This window comes from Nelumbo lutea, chromosome 1, assembly GCF_056320005.1.
Source record: "Nelumbo lutea isolate HS-2025 chromosome 1, American lotus-T2T, whole genome shotgun sequence".
NCBI lineage: Eukaryota > Viridiplantae > Streptophyta > Magnoliopsida > Proteales > Nelumbonaceae > Nelumbo > Nelumbo lutea.
Genome location: NC_142684.1, coordinates 5,357,963 through 5,372,656, shown reverse-complemented (window position 1 = coordinate 5,372,656; position 14,694 = coordinate 5,357,963).

Genomic DNA, 14,694 nt, shown 5'->3' with positions numbered 1-14,694 from the left:
CATATACAAAATTAGAAAATTCTAAACAGGGCTGAAGGTTATTCATATGAGAAGGGTTATAGATCAATCCAAACCTAACACAACCTAATCTTTGAAACAAATGTTGGATTAGGTAAGGGTTACGATTTGGAAAATGTTAACATGATATAAGGTTAGCATTGATGGCTTGGATAACATAACCTAACTCAAACCCTTTCTCTATATTATATATTACGAGCAGAGACCCATGGGATGCGATGCATGGGAAAATCTGAATGATTTAATAATTTTATTTATTATCAATTAATATTATATTAATAATCAAAATTTGTTGTTAATTAATTAAAAGTATTCAAAGTTATTTGTTGTTAATTAATTAACATCTAAAATTTTAATAATTGTATTTTCATTTAATGTTGATTTACAGGAAATAATTATTGTTAATTTGATATCAATAAATATTTTTTTATAAATTTAGTTTTGTTAATAATTTATAGTATTTTAATAATTGTTATTATTTTTATTATTTTTAAATGAAATTTTGATTAACATTAAATAAATAAAAATAATTAAAATAACTAACATTTTTTATTAATTTCACTAATAATTAACAATTATATAGGAATGACAATGGGGTGGATTCAGGGTGGGGCACCCCATCCTTGTCCCTGCCCCATAGTCAAGACACTCTACCCCAACCTTGCCTCATCCCCAGTGTCAGGCGGGTTGAAGGCAGGGCAACCACTCCTCAATGTCGGATGAGTTTAGGGGAAGGCACCTCACTCCTCATCAAGGATGGGGAATCCTCAAATTTCCCTGCCCCATCCCCAGTATTGGGCAGGCTCAAGTAAATGTTTAAATCGGGTCGTGTGGGTTGAGCTGTGGCCCAGGTTAAGCCGTAGATCGGACCAAGCTATGAGAGGTCCATTTTAGAAAAAATTTAAAAAAGATGCTTAAATTTTTATTTTATATGATTTTTTATGTATACAATTATTTATATATAAATTAGACCTATTCATGTGCCAAGAAGCCCGACGGCCTGCCTGGCTTGACCCGTTATTTTTCAGGCTTTAACAAAATTTCAAGCTTGTGGGCTCAAGCTTGGGCCTCCTCAAATAAGCTCGGCCTGATACTATTACATATATAAAAAAGTACTTATGTTATATATAATAAATTAATTAATATAATGTTAGTTTATAAAAGTATGCTGAAAATAAGACATTTTATGTACAGATCAGGCTTCGAACTCGAACTCGAGCTTCAAGTTTTATATAAGGGCTGGGCTTGGGCTCAAGATCTAGGCCCAATGGTCGGGCCGGGCTCAGGCTTGGGCTTGCACATTTTCTATTGATAAAGAGGCCCATGTTAATTATAAAACTATGACTTTTTGCAAATTAAAATTTTTATTTAATTCTAGTCTAGTATAATATATATATATATATATATATATATATATATATATATATATATATATATATATGTATACTTTTTCGAAAGTATATACTTTCAAATTTTACGAAAGCACTTTTATTAAAGTACTTTTATGAAAGTACTTTTTCGAAAGTGCTTTTACGAGAGTACTTTAATAAAAGCACTTTTTATGAAAACACATGCAAAAGCAATTTTATAAAAATAACTTTACAAAAGTACTTTTACAAAAGCAATTTATAAAAGTACTTTTATGAAAGCACTTTAATAAAAGCATTTTTATGAAATTACATTTATAAAAGTACTTTTGCAAAAGCTCTTTTGTGAAAGCACTTTTATAAAATTCAATTAGGGATAATTTTGGTAGAAAAATTGAACAAGTGCTTATTGTATAAGCACTTATAAAAATCTAGAAAATTTTGCTTAAAAAATAAACCCTTATTTTTAAAATAAGCACTTATTTCGAGCTTATTTCCCAAACACTAAAAAGTGTTTAATGGCACAAATAAGCACTTATTTTAAGCACTCGCAAACATGGCCTTAAAACAGTAAACGTCTTGCCACTCACACCTTTTGCTAGATCAATAGCAACCTGCTAGTTTGTCCTCCACTTCAAAATTAAAGTGACTTTTCTAGATGAACCCACCGAAAATACTAGTTTTGCCAAATTTATCATTGAGCCAGAGCCTCTCCCTTGGAATTACTGGTTTTTGGCATTGAAGCCCTTCTGATATTGAACTCGGACAGTTTGTAAGGCACTGGGCTTGTGTGCAATGCCTGACTGTTGTGCAAAATCAGGGCTTAATTTTAGGGATTGGGATTGAGGGATTAAGTTAAACATACAAATAAAGTGCATGGAAACATTCATTTCATTGATGCTTTTGCATATGGTACATATTTTAGCTAGTACAGCCACTATTGATGCCAATGATTCCGTAAAGAGGATTTATACACTTTGGCGAGGCAACAGAAAATATTAAGCATAATATAGTTTTAGCCATTTGGCATTAAGGCTGTGTTTGGTTGCAATGCAAATAAATTTTTATTGATGCAAAATTATAGCAGTGCAAATGATTTGAGTGTAAATTCTGGCCTATATTTATTTCAAACTTAAGCTTATTTTGTTTGATTGCATTACAAATGAAATTTTCTAATTTTTTTATTTTTTATAGCAGTGCAAAGAACTGTTGTTTTGGTCAGCAAACCGCTGATTTGGGTGGTCAAACCGTTTGAACCATCCATCGGTTTTGGAAATTTTCTAATTTTTTTATTTTTTATCAAAATGGACCATTCATTCGGTTTGAACGGTCGAACCATTCGACCCGGGAACTGGACCTCTGATCGGTTCGTTGTCCGATTCAGTTTTAGAAACCTTGATTTATATTATTACTATCTCTCTCTCTCTCTCTCTCTCTCTCTCTCTCTCTCTCTCTTAAATATAATAATAGCATGCATTAAAATAAGACAAAATGGAAAATCCAAAGGTCTCTCTAAGAGCGTGCAACTTTATTAATCTAATAAAGATAAGCAATCATTACTGTTTTATGTTTTTAAAACAAAAGAAAATAAGAAAAAATATAAAAATGGAGAAAATAGATAAATAGCTTCACTCAAAGAAAAAACATGTTGACATGGACCATCCAATTTTGAAATATATATATATAAGTAGATAAATAGATAGATAGATAGATATAGACAAGTATGCTTACATAAGAGGGAGAGGAGAGAGGCTGATGACTAAGAGTTTAAAACTACAGAATTCATGTATCAGTGCATGCATTTGTAAATTGGTAGATCAAGGTCCAATCTGAACCCGAACTCAACCAACCAGATTGGGTTAAGGTTAGGTTGAGTGTTCTAGTGGGTAGGTGTTGGTAGTGTTCTTGTGGGTGCAATAGTATAAAATTTTCAAATTGGGTACAAAGTTTGCATCCCCATCGCTAGGTGACCTAGTTTTTTATAAAGGTGCAACAATATTTAGGCCATATTTGGGAGTGTTTATGTTAAAAATAAGTGCTTATTGAATAAGTGTTTATTCGAATTAGCACTTATTTCATATTGGGTGTTTGGTAGTCTTTTTCTCCAATACATAATCATGTGTGACTATTTTATCCTTCATTTTCTTTCAAATTTTACAAAAGCACTTTTTTGAAAGTGCTTTTATGAGAGCATTTTAATAAAAGAACTTTTATGAAAACACTTATGCGAATGCACTTTTATAAAAATAATTTTACAAAAGTACTTTTACAAATGCAATTTATAAAAGTACATTTATGAAAGCACTTTAATAAAAGCATTTTTATGAAATTACTTTTATAAAAGCACTTTTGCAAAAGCTCTTTTGTGAAAGCAATTTTATAAAATTCAATTAAGGATAATTTTGGAAGAAAAAATTGAACTTATTTTTCAAACACCAAAAAGTGTTTAATGGCACAAATAAACATTCATTTTAAGCACTCGCAAACATGGCCTTAAAACAGTAAACGTCTTGCCTGGCCTAAAATATGGTCTCACACCCTTTGCTAAATCAATAGAAACCTGGTGGTTTGTCCTCCACTTCAAAATTAAACTGGCTTTTCTTGATGAACCCACCGAAATTACTAGTTTTTCCAAATTTATCATTGAGCCAGAGCCTCTCCCTCGGAATTAGTGGTTTTTGGCATTGGAGCCCTTCTGTTATTGTACTCGGAGAGTTTGTAAGGCACTGGGCTTGTGTGTAATGCCTGACTGTTGTGCAAAGTCAGGGCTTAATTTTAGGGATTGGGATTGGGTAAGTTAAACATACAAATAAAGTGCATGGGAAACATTCATTTCATTGATGCTTTTGCATATGGTACATATTTTAGCTAGTACAGCCACTATTGATGCCAATGATTCCGTAAAGAGGATTTATACATTTTGGCGAGGCAGCAGAAAATATTTAAGTATAATATAGTTTTAGCCATTTGGCATTAAGGCTGTGTTTTGTTGCAATGAAAATAATTTTTTATCGATATAAAATTATAGCAGTGCAAATTATTTGAGTGTAAATTCTGGCCTATTTTTATTTCAAACTTAAGCTTATTTTGTTTAATTGCAATACAAATGAAGTAAATTAAGATATGAAACAGATTAAAATAAAACCCAAAACAAAATTAAACAGGAATTTACATTTTTTTTCATTTGTACTCCCATAAATTAGTATTAGTGCAAACAAAATTGTACTGCAACCAAACACAGTCTAAATGTTTCATCCTGTTACTTCTCTAGAGGGTCACATGGTGTATACATTGCTTCTCTTTGATTATCCTTCATTAATGAGTTGTACACTCTTAGTCATGTGTCAACTATAGTGAGGCTTGGATTTCATTACCTGTGAGGCATCTCAAGGGCCTTCTATTGGATGACTTCTTGAATAGCAGTCCCTCTATTAATTATCACAAATCACCCTACTTTTCTTTTGACCTTTTTTAGCTACCTTTATGTTAAGGGGAACTGTTCCATTTGTGAGGTATTCTATGTAAGGTTGCCTCTTTTCGTCATTAGATATTATTAAGCATTCATTTGTATCTATTTTTGGTAGGACATTAGTGCAGTTCTATTGTGTTTCTTTGGCCTATTCTATCATATGTGGCCAGTATTATCTTAATCATTGTAATTTTTTTCTATACAGTGTTGTCCATTGATTGTTGTAATACTTTCCGTGCATTTTTGTTAGGGTATTATGTGCTTGTTTTTCTCTTAGGCATTGTGCTCTTACTAAAGGGATGGGAGATCCATCATATGGATGGCCGAACCATGAAGAGTGACTGGGTGAAATTTCAAAATTTTCTTTCTCTCATCCAGGAATCATATTCCCAGTTTTAGAAAAATTGCATTTTTCAAGAATCTTTCTTGAAACAAACCAGACCAAATCTGAACTAAAGATTAGGGAGAGGAATACCTGATGTGGAATCCACACAAAAGCTCCTCCCAACATAGGTGTTCATGCCCAAAGAGAGTACAAAATTCCTCCTCCACTGAAGATGACACAGCTTAGGATGAGGCATGTTCAGTAGGGAGATTCTTCAACAAGAATCACGCAGGGGTTGTGAGCACAATTTCAAAATTGCTTCTTCTGCCAAGATTAGGCTATGATTTTGATATTTGTTATCCAAGGGGGAGGAAAGCATTGTAGCAGACTGAATGCATATTAGAGATAATTGCATGGTTCGGTTGGATTTTACTCCTTCAAGAATTTGATATTGAGATCAGAGATAAGAAAGGATTAGAGAATGTTGTAGCCGATCACTTGTCTAGGTTGGAGGGTGCTGAGAAGAGAGAGGATGAGCCTGAGATCAATGAGAACTTCCCAGGTGAACTCCTTCTAGCTACCCAACATTTGAGTGCACCCTGCTATGCAGATCTGGCAAATTATTTAGCTTGTGATATTGTGCCACCAGATTTTTCTTATTAGCAAAAAAAGCGGTTTTTGTTGGAAGTTAAGCATTACTTGTGGGAGGATCCTTACCTTTACAAGATTTGTGGTGATAACATCATTAGGAGATGTGTGCCCGAGGAGGAGATGCTTGACATTCTTACTTATTGCCATGACTCAGCATATGGTGGTCATTTTGGTGCAACAAAGACAGCTGCTAAGGTTCTAGAGAGTGGTTTCTTTTGGCCTACATTATTTGACTCTAGAAAGTTTTACAGCAACGTATGACCATTCTCACCCAATAACACATGCTTAGCAAGGTCTAGATTAGGCTATGATTTTGATATTTGTTATCCAAGGGGGAGGAAAGCATTGTAGCAGACTGAATGCATATTAGAGATAATTGCATGGTTCGGTTGGCAATCATTCATACCTGAATTGATGACCTGCGAATTCTTTGTTCTTAATGCATCTTTGGTGATTAAATTTCTCATAAAGATATAGAAATTGTCATTCAGAGATAGAGTGGGCTGCGCTCGAGAGAGGCTGCTCATAAATTAGGGTTTCGCCAACCCAAGACTGAATTCAACTCGGTTGGATAGCTTACGGATTTGATTATTGAATCGGTTCTGTCAATTCTTGTATGTAGTGACTCTTCTTATCATTAAAAGTGGTTTGATCCAAAAGTAATTAGGGTAGTTGCTTGTTCTTAATTACATCATGAGTGGCTAGGTTTCTATTGTTAGGGATTAATACCTGATCATGCATTGATTTTCAGTCATTAATAAAATCGATGAGGTTCTTGCTATATTGTGTTATTTGTGCTGGTTATTTATCATTGATTAATCACCAATGATTCGTTCTTTAATCAAGATTATTCATTGAGATATGATAATTGAGGTGGAACTAATAACACTTATTCGGCCAATAATTAGGTAGAGATATCAAATTGTTAGTAGGATTTCCGTATAGGTGTATTAACAGCTTGTGTTTATGCAAAGAGGATTTCGATTGAGAGAATGAGAATTCATCAATTGTAATTCTATTTAATTGAACATAGGTTTAGCTAATCGACTCTTGAGAAAGATCGACTAGTGCTTTTAGGAAACACATTGGAATATAACAACCCTCGTGAGATTTTATTGGTATTGAATCTTGATGATTGTGATTGGATTATTCCCTAGCAACTTTGTTATTGATTTTATTAAAGTTTCGCTATTGTCATTTAATTTCCTTAATCAGTAGTGCTAGTTTAAATTCCTTAATTCGCAACCCAATTGATTATTACTTTAAACAAGTTGAGAAAAATTAATAGGTGGCTAAATAATTCATTCCTCGTGGGAACGATTCTGTACTCCTTACGATATTACTTGCACGACTCCGTACTCTTGCAGATAGCGGTCAAAGAGTTGAATGTAAAATTTTCCAAAGGCACAAAATAGAGAATGATCCCACCCCTGGACTCTTATAGCCACAACTTGGATGGATATCTCGTTAGATTTGATTGAAGGATTGCTAATGTCACACAAGAATTTGGGACCGATTGAGGAAATATGTTCACTTTCTCACACCCATATACAACTCATGATGTGACTAATATTTTCATCAAACGAGTTAATAAGTTACTTGGGATGCCCCACTCAATAGTAAGGGATCTGGATCCCATATTTACCAATAGGTACGTTTCAGAAGGAATTACTTCTACTTCAGGAGCCAAGCTTAACATTGGTCTGATGGGGTTCCCTCCTTATGAGGTGGGACCCATTAATAAAGATAAAAAAATAACAGAAGAAAAAGACAAAAAGAAAAGAATAGAAAGTTAAGAGACTTTTTGCATTGACTTGCAAGTCAATACTTCTTTGGCTAACCAATAAATTAGAAAGAACTCACTTCACTCTCTACTCTCTCAACTCTAACGACTCTCTAAGAAATATAGGGAGTTGCTAGGTCCTTAATCATAGCCACTTGAATGGTGGTCAAGGTGAAGGAATTATTCTTTTTTTTTTTTTTATTTAGGGTGGTTCAAGTGTTGCCCTGGAAGTCAAAATATTGCATTTCAGCTAAGCAAGAGCTTTGGCATACAGAGTGAGCATCCCCTTCATATGGAACCCTACATTTATTTAGCATGAAGAAGATGGTGTTTCTAGAGTGTTTATCACCTATCAGTATTGGGGGTTGTGGGCAGTGGTTTTTGCCTTTGGATGCCATGTATTCATGTGTTGCAATAGGATAAAATATTTACTTGAGAAATTCGCAAACCAAGAAAAAAGAATCCACTTTATATGATTTCCTATTTTAAAAGGTTATTTAAATCTGTTGATTTGGATGATTGGCCTATTTTATATGATTTACTCTGTCAATACAATTAAAAAGAAGAAGTGAAATTGCATAGAACTACAAAATAAGATTTTTAGGCAGAGAGGAACCGCCGCTGTTAGCTCTTGCAGCAGTGACGGGATCTGCTCCGCACAAATGGGCGCCTCATACGTACATCCACTGTGTATTTGAAACATCTCCTGTGAATATTTATTAATAAGTACAGGAAATATTTTCAATGCATGGGAGGATGTGCGAGTGAAGCGCCAGTTGTGAGGAGCAGATCCGGTCTCCTTGCAGCGGCAACGGAACAACGAGTTGCACATTTGTAACTTATATGGGTTTTGGTTTTTTAGTTATATGGGCAAAATTGGTAATTGGTATTATAAAAGCATTTAGAGCAAAGTTCTTAACAGCCAATTAGCGGTGGTCTCAAGGACCTGTCAACAAGGTATATACAAATAGTTTTTGAAAGTTCAAGGCATATCTAAGTAGTTTTCTAAATATACAGGGTATATATAGATAATTATATATATATATATGAATATCTATATCTATATCAATATCAATATATATATTAAGCTGAAATCTGTACTTGAGAATGAATGAGAATAAGGGAAATGGAATCTAACAGTATTTTTTGCCTTTTTTTCATAGAAATTACAAGAATGTCACTCTCTACCAACTCTTTTTTTCTTTCAAATTATAAGAATGCCACTCTCTCTCTTACTTTTTTCTTTCAAATTACAAGAATGCCACTCTCTCTCCTACCAACTCTCTTTCTCTCCTTATAAATTACAAGAATGCCACTCCCTCTCCAACTGAGGGAGATCTTAGTTTGGCATCTTGGCTGCCAGGGGACCTGCATTCAAAGGTAGTCAAGTTCGAGCTGAACCGATCTTGAACTTCTGAGCTCAAGCTCAAGTCTCTAATTCGAATCGAGCTCGAACTAGACGACACCTTGACCACCGAGGGAGACATCGGCTCAACACCTCAGTCATTGAGGAAGAACTCGGCTCAACACCTCAACAACTAAGGGAGACCTTAGCTCGGCACCTTGTCAACTAAGGGAGGCCTTAGCTCGACAACTCGCCTGCTAGGGAAACCTCAACTCGACTCTTTAGCAGATAAGGGAGACCTCGATTTGGCAACTTGGCAATTGAGGGAGACCTCGACTGCTTGAGAGACCTACAATCAATGGTAGCCGAGCTCAAACTTTTGAGCTTTTGACTGGAGCCAAACTCGAGCTCGAGCTAAAGTCTCTAATTTGAATCGAACATGAGCCTGATAATTTTTGAGTGAGCCCCTGCAACGCAGGGCACCCTTTGCTAGTAAATATATTAAGATGAAATGTGTACTTAAAAAGGCCTAAGGATGAGGAAAATGGATCTAATAGTAAGTTTTGCCTTTTTTCATAAAAATTACAAGAATGCCACTCTCTCTCTTTCTTTCAAATTACAAGAATGCCCTCTCTCTCTCTCCTTATAAATTACAAGAAGGCTACTCTCTCTCCAACTGAGGGAGACCTCAGCTCGGCATCTCAACTGATAGGGGACCTGCAATCAAAGTAATCGAGTTCAAGTCGGGCCGAGCTCGAACTTCTGAGTCCAAGCTCATCTCTAATTAAAATTGAGCTCGATCTAGACAACACCTCGACCACTAAAGGAGACCTCAGCACGACACCTCGGTCACTGAGGGAGATCTCGGCTTAGCAGCTCGACAATTGAGGGAGACCTCAGCTCGGCACCTTGTCAATTAAGGGAGACCTCAGCTCGACACCTCGCCTGCTAGGAAAACCTTAGCTCGACACTTCAACAATTGAGGGAGACCTTGATTTGGTACCTCGGCAATTGAGGGAGACCTTAGCTCGGCACCTTGGCAGCGTAAGAGACCTGTAATCAAAGGTAGCCAAGCTCAAGCTAGACGCTACCTCGACCACTAAGGGAGACCTCGGCTCAGCACCTCGATCACTGAAGGAGACCTCAGCTTGGCAGCTTGTCAACTAAGGGAGACCTTAGCTTGACACCTCGCCAACTAGGGAAACCATAGCTTGACACTTCAATAGTTGAGGGGGAACTCGATTTGGCACCTCGACAATTGAGGGAGACCTTGGCTGCTTGAGAGACTTACAATCAAAGGTAGTTGAGCTTGAACTTTCGAGCTTTCGACTCGAGCCGAGCTCGAGCTCAAGCTCAAGTCTCTAATTCGAGTCAAGCACGATCCTATTAGTTTATGAGCGAGCCCCTGCAATGCAAGGCCCCCTCCGCTAGTAAATCTATTAAGCTGAAATGTGTATGTAAGAAGGCGTGAGGATGGAAAAGGAATCCAACAATATTTTTTGCCTTTTTTTCATACAAATTACAAGAATGCCACTCTTTAACAACTCTCTCTCTCTTTTGCTTTTTTTTTAATTCAAATTATAAGAATGCCACTCTCTCCTACCAACTCTCTCTCTCTCTCTTGCTTTTTTTCTTTCAAATTACAAGAATGCCACTCTTTACCAACTCTCTCTCTCTCTTTTGCTTTTTTTTTAATTCAAATTATAAGAATGCCACTCTCTCCTACCAACTCTCTCTCTCTCTCTCTCTTGCTTTTTTTTCTTTCAAATTACAAGAATGCCACTCTCTCCTACCAACTCTCTCTCTCTCTTGCTTTTTTTCTTTGAAATTACAAAAATGCCACTCTCTCTCTATCTTGCTTTTTTTCTTTCAAATTACAAGAATGCCACTTAGGGGTGAGCATTATTCGGTTAAAACCAAAAAACTGAACCAAAAATTTCGGTTTTAGTTTTCAGTTTTAAAAATTCGGTTAACCGAAAAAACCAAATTAGTTGAACTTTATTATCTATAATATATATATTAACATATATTACATATATAATATGTATATAATAGATTATATTGTATTATATTATGTATTAAAATATATAATTTATTATATACATTGTATAATATATTTTTTAATATATAATATATATTATATATTAAAATATACACTACAATATATATTAAAATATATATTGTTGAAATTCAATTTTAACTGAAATAACCAAAAACTGAACCAAAAATTTTGGTTTTAAATTTAAATCGTTTGCTCACCCCTAATGGCACTCTCTCTCCTACCAAATCTCTCTCTCTCTCTCTTACAAATTACAAGAATGCCATCTCTCTCTCCTTATAAATTACAAGAATGTCACTCTCTCTCCAACAGAGGGAGACCTCATCTCAGCATCTTGGCTGCTAGGGGACTTGCAATCAAAGGTAGTCTAGTTCGAGTCGGGCCGAGATCGAACTTCTGAGCTCAATCTCAAGTCTCTAATTCGAATTGAGCTCGAGCTAGACGACACCTCAACCACTGAGGGAGACCTCAGCTCGGCACCTCGGTCACTAAGGGAGATCTCGGCTCAGCACCTCGACAACTGAAGGAGACCTTAGCTCGGCACCTTGTCAACTAAGGGAGGCGGGAGACCTTAGCTCGACACCTCACTTGCTAGGTAAAACCTTAGGTCAACACTTCAGCAACTGAGGGAGACCTCGGTTTAGCACCTTGGCAATTAAGGGAGACCTCGGCTCGGCACCTCGGCTGCTTGAGAGACCTGTAATCAAAGGTAGTTGAGCTCAAACTTCCAAGCTTTCAACTCGAGCTCGAGCTTAAGTCTCTAATTCGAATCGAGCTCGAGCATGATAGTTTATGAGTGAGCCCCGTAGGGCCCCCTCCATTAGTAAATATATTAAGATGAAATGTGTACTTGAGAAGGCCTAAGAATGAGGAAAATGGAATCTAACAATATATTTTGACTTTTTTCATAGAAATTACAAGAATGCCACTCTCTCCTACCAACTCTCTCTCTTACTTTTTTCTTTCAAATTACAAGAATGCCACTCTCTCCTACCAAATCTCTCTCTCTTACTTTTTTTCTTTCAAATTACAAGAATGCCACTCTCTCTTCAACCAACTCTCTCTCTCTTTCTTACAAATTACAAGAATGCCAACTCTCTCACTCTCTCTCTCTCCCCCTACCATCTCTCTCTCCCTATAAATTACAAGAATGCCACTCTCTCTCCAACTGAGGTAGTCAAGTTCGAGCCGAGCCGAACTCAAACTTTTGAGCTCAAGCTCAAGTCTCTAATTCGAATCGACCACTGAGGAAGACCTTGGCTCGACACCTTGTCAACTAAGGGAGACCTTAGCTCGACACCCCACCTGCAATCAAAGGTAGTCGAGCTCAAACTTTTGAGTTTGACTTGAATCGAGCTCGAGCTCGAGTTCAAGTTTCTAATTCGAATCGATCTCGAGCTTGATAGTTTATGAACGAGCCCTGCAACGTAGGGCCCCCTCCGCTAGTATATATATAACCCAAAACCTGCCCGATCTGTTTGGGTCCACCTCATGGGGTTGGACCTGACACATTGACAGCCCCATATATGGTTGGTAGCTCGACAATAATTGTGGTGTGGCCATTAGTTATACGAAAGTCCCGATACTAGAGAGCCCATTCATACACGTGTTTGTCTCTCTCTCAAAAAGACAAAGCATCAAATAAGTGGGTTCCTTTACTCGAAAACGGGTCATTTAATTACTAAAATTCTCTTGTAGTTTCACATATTTACAAAAACCTACTCTATAGTTTGCATTTTACTGAATCATTTCTATAATTTGCAACCAACTTAATTGTCCTTTCGTTATATCGAAGTGAAAAATGAAAGAATGCTTAATTTATGAGTCAATACCCATTTAGGAGGTCTTTTATGCAATAGACTTTTAACATTACACGAGTTGAGAAAACCTAGAAAGCCATTAAGCCATGTTTGATAAAAAATTAGAAAGTCGAAAATAGACTTAATAAGTGAGCCAAAAAATCAACTCTTGGATGGAGCTATCTTAGGTAGCTTCTGCAAAGTGGCTCAGTCGATGCAACTCAATTGATGAGGGCGGATTTGGCCCTCCAGTGACATTATGACGTCTTGTCACGGTCTGACACAGGCTTAGCTTTGGCTACGCTTGGCAGGCTTACGTTAAGGGACACCATCATCATTTTTGCCTGTAAGATTATTGGGAGAATTGATGTCATCTTCAGGCAGACCTCTAAAAGCTTAACGTACTCTTTGAGGAGGGGTGGTCGACCTCCTTGGGTGCCTAACCTTGGCACTCCTAGACCAACTTCCCTTATGGGGTGGCCCTGGTTAATGGCTAGCATGGCTACCAGGGTTCCTCATGGGCGCTTACATGCTCATGGGGACAGTGCATGGACCAGCACTGCGCTGCCGATGCTCAAGGGAGGCTTGGCATGCGGGCCTTGCTCAAGCATGACCCTTCACCTCGCCAGCCCCTTGCCCAAGCTGATCGAGCTATCCCATTGCCCATAGCGCACGGGTGTGCTCCATCCCAAACGGTTGTCCAATCATCTTGGCACACAGGTGCCCATCATCATCGGCATATAGGAGACCCATTCACATCAGTGCTAAGCCACCTCTTCGGCGCATAGTTGCCTTGCATTACGACCATCCCCCTTTAGCACGTAAGTGGCGCCTCCCATGGACCGGCCAGAGCCAGTAGAGTGCCCCGGCCATGCGACTTGAGGTCATGACCCAGCGCTACTAACCATTGGGGAGCCATCCCTTCAGGCAACTCCTAGCCTCCCAGCATACAAAGGCTTGTCCTGGCTTGCCTTGGGCTGGACGCCGCACGGGTTTCTTCCATTGTAGAACTACCCCCGTGACAACTTGGCACCTCATGACAATTAAGTGCAGCCTCTTGACAACCAGGCAGCTCGGGGCTCGCCACCAAGCAGTTCACCACCAAGGAGCTCGTCACAAATAGCTCACCCCCAGGCTGCTCGCAGAAGGACAACTCATCCGGAGCCTCACGGGAAGCATTTCGTCTGACAGCCATACCAGAAGGTTGCACCCACGTCTCTCGCCTGACGGCACCATACCTACCATCTCTGGTGGTTGCCTACTGCCTGACAGGACCGTACCCTGCAATGGTCATGCTAGCCCACCAGCATGCCAGTCCTCGCAGTAGCAGGCCACTCCAAGATGTTACCTGGCAGTGGATCGCCGCAACAAAGATACGGGGCCAACTTCACCGAACCTATCAGATCACAAGTATATAAAGACCTCACCCCCTAGGGGGAAAAAGAAAGAGAAAAGGATGGTCCTTCAGCTCCCGTCGTCCGTAAAGAGGAGCAGGTCATCTCCCCCAAAGAGCAGCCGAGTTGCACTACACCAGGGAGCTCCACTTCAGCCCCTGAGTCACAGGCCACTTGGGACTAGACGTCACTGACAAGGTACTTAGAAAAATAAATATTTTCTTTTTATTACATATATATTGTTTTTAATATGAATTATTTATTTTATTGTGTATTTTCTTTAATCTTTATAATTTTTTTTCTAAATTAAACAATACATATACATACTAACATTATTTGTAATATTTTTTTTCATTTAAGGGTACAAAACCGATAATAGGTTCCTAATAAATGAAAGAATAATATTGGAAAAAATGAATAATAGATTTCTAATACAAAACCAATAATAAATAAAAATTTTATTTAGTAAAATAAATGAAATTTG